The sequence below is a fragment of the Eptesicus fuscus genome, chromosome 3 (assembly GCF_027574615.1).
Source record: "Eptesicus fuscus isolate TK198812 chromosome 3, DD_ASM_mEF_20220401, whole genome shotgun sequence".
NCBI classification, from domain to species: Eukaryota; Metazoa; Chordata; class Mammalia; order Chiroptera; family Vespertilionidae; genus Eptesicus; species Eptesicus fuscus.
The window spans coordinates 54,819,029-54,821,807 of NC_072475.1; the positions used below are offsets into that span (position 1 = coordinate 54,819,029).

A 2,779-nucleotide genomic window follows, 5' to 3' on the forward strand; every position below is an offset into this window, starting at 1 on the left:
CTGAAAACCTTTGAGTTTTTTTTTAAAAAAAGAATGCCATGAAAAACAAATGGAATGTGATAATATGGAGGGCTAATAGCAAAACTTGGGTAACCAGGCAATTTTTTGTTGAGTGGATTTATGAAGTGTTTGCCCCAAATGTGAAGAAATAGCTCCAGGAAACACAATTGCCACTCAGGGCACTTCCTGTAAGGCACAGGGCTGCTGCCCACCCCCCAGGCCTGGAGGCCGAGTTGGTGCAGGAGCACAGCTTCATCACTGTGAGGCTCGTGTCACTGCAGCTCCTCTCATCCGGCCCATGGACCAGCAGGTCCGTTCTTTCTTTCTTTCTTTCTTTCTTTCTTTCTTTCTTTCTTTCTTTCTTTCTTTCTTTCTTTCTTTCTTTTAAATATTTTTATTGATTTCAGAGAGAGGAAGGAGGAAGATATAGATAGAAATATCAATGATGAGAGAAAATCATTGATCGGCTGCCCCCTGCACGCCCCCTACTGGGGATGGAGTCCGCAACCTGGGCATGTGCCCTTGACCGGAATCGAACCTGGGACCCTTCATTCTGCAGGCAGACACTCTATCCACTGAGCCAAACCAACTAGGTCATTTCTAATTTTAAGAAACTCTACCCAAAGGCACTGTTTCAGAAGTGTTTTGAGGTGATCTCTGAAATGAATTGGACATGCACTGTATATCAGAAAGTTTAAAACGAATCATTTGGGGATCTGGAACGGACTAAATTCAATTTACATTATTTCTAATGGGGGAAAAATGACTCAGTTTTCAAACAAATCGCTTCTCAAATAGTCTTCCAGAACAAATTGAGTTTGAGAACCGAGACGCCACTGTATTTGGCAAAGAGTCTGAGTATTGAAAACAACTCATCTGATAGCTGAAATATGAGAGTCAGAGAACACTTGACTACATAGCCCAAGCCTCTCTGACTTAAAACATCTACCACAGGGGAACATTGTTAAAGTCTTTATCCATTTCCAAGATGACTTCACAGTGATGGAGGCCTGGGCTTTAAAAGCAGAAGCAGAGCCCTGGCTGGTGTGGCTCATTTGGTTGGGTATCGTCCTGTGCACTAAGAGGTTGCTGGTTTGATTCCCAGTCAGAGCACATGCTCTGGGTTGTGGGCTCAATCCCCAGTAGGTGGCGTGTAGGAGGCAGCCAATGGATGTTTTGTTTTCACATGGATGTTTCTCTCTCTCCCTCTCCCTCTCCCTTTCTTTCACTAAAAATCAATAAAAAATATTTTAAAATAGCCCTAACTGGTTTGGCTCAGTGGATAGAGCTTCGGCCTGTGGACTGAAAGGTCCCAGGTTCGACTCTGGTCAAGGGCATGTACCTTGGTTGCAGGCATATCCCCAGTAGAAGGTGTGCAGGAGGCAGCTGTTGGATGTTTCTAACTCTCTATCCCTCTCCCTTCCTCTCTGTAAAAAATCAATAAAATATATATATTTTAAAAAATATTTAAAAATAAAAGTAAAAGCAGAAAAGAAGGCAAACCTTAATTTAGGACTGAGCCACAATAAGTGGGCTAATATTTGTAGAACCCTTAGAACAGTTACAGGCACCCAATGAACACTAGTTGTGTAAGTGTTTCACAAACAAATAAAGTACTGACACGTGGGTGTGGGAGGAGACCTAGTTAGAAACACCCACACTTGGGTGGCAATTGAGCTTTCTTTCACACTCTCATACCTCCCTGACCTTAGAAAAATCATTTCATTATTAAACCTCAGTTCATGCAATAACTAACTCAAGAGGGTTCTTATAAGTACCAAATGAGACCAGTGAGATATTAAGGATGAAAATATGTTATTTGGAAACTATAAAGCACTTTACAAATGTCATGACTGTTACTATTGCTTCTTATTCAGAATTCATTTCCATGTGAGGAAAAAGACTAGAAAGATGCCCTGAGGCAGAGAATCGAATTCCTGGCGCTGGTGGGATTATCCGCCAGGATTATCTGCCCTTCTCTCCAGCCCCCTCCTTTCCACCCCTAGCTGCTGGCCCAGCCAAGGAGGGAGGAGGGGAGAGCTGTGTCCCTGGCACCCGAAGTTGGAACACAGAGTGCCCTTTCTCCCTCTCTTACAAAATCAAGGCTGTGCAGAGTTACTGGGAGTAAATGAACAGTGCATCTAGTGTGCCCGGTAGGCAACATTCAGGATTAGATAGACTTTGTGGACTGCCCTAAGCACCTGACGACCCAAGGTAACCTCATTCCCATGGGCACTGGCATTGTGAGTTTTAAATAACAGGCTTTGGTGCTCGCTTCGGCAGCACATATACTAAAATTGGAACGATACAGAGAAGATTAGTATGGCCCCCGTGCAAGGATGGCGCGCAAATTTGTGAAGCGTTCCATATTAAATAATTAAATAAATAATTAATTAATTAACGGCTTTGTAAATACACTATGGAATCCATAGCCTATTTCAGAAGTGGGGACTGTTTGTACAGAACGAAATCAAACTGCTTGAAATATGGTAGGTAGTTTAGAAAAGAATACAAAGCCTTAACATTACTATAAACTATTGGATATTACCCCATGGGGAAGTTCCCTTTGCTTTTCCTTTTTAAAACTTTTCTTTACTGTTTGGGAGAGAGCCATAGTTACCTATTGATTTGTCTCTAGAATTAAATCAAGGGGGAAAACAAAGGCCCATACACCCAACAAACGGTTACAGGTTTGATTCCCGGTTAGGGCACATACCTAGATTGCAGGTGCAATCCCAGTTCATGGCACAACCTATAGATGTTTCTCTCTCACATTGAT

General features: G+C 42.5%; 1 non-coding gene across 1 annotated transcript; it reads left to right on the plus strand.

Annotated features, from left to right (window-relative positions):
• The first annotated feature begins 2,267 nt into the window (after positions 1–2,267).
• On the plus strand, positions 2,268–2,374 carry LOC129148648 (U6 spliceosomal RNA). Its single transcript, XR_008555646.1, has one exon. It is a non-coding gene; the product is annotated as a U6 spliceosomal RNA (small nuclear RNA).
• The last annotated feature ends 405 nt before the right edge of the window (positions 2,375–2,779 follow it).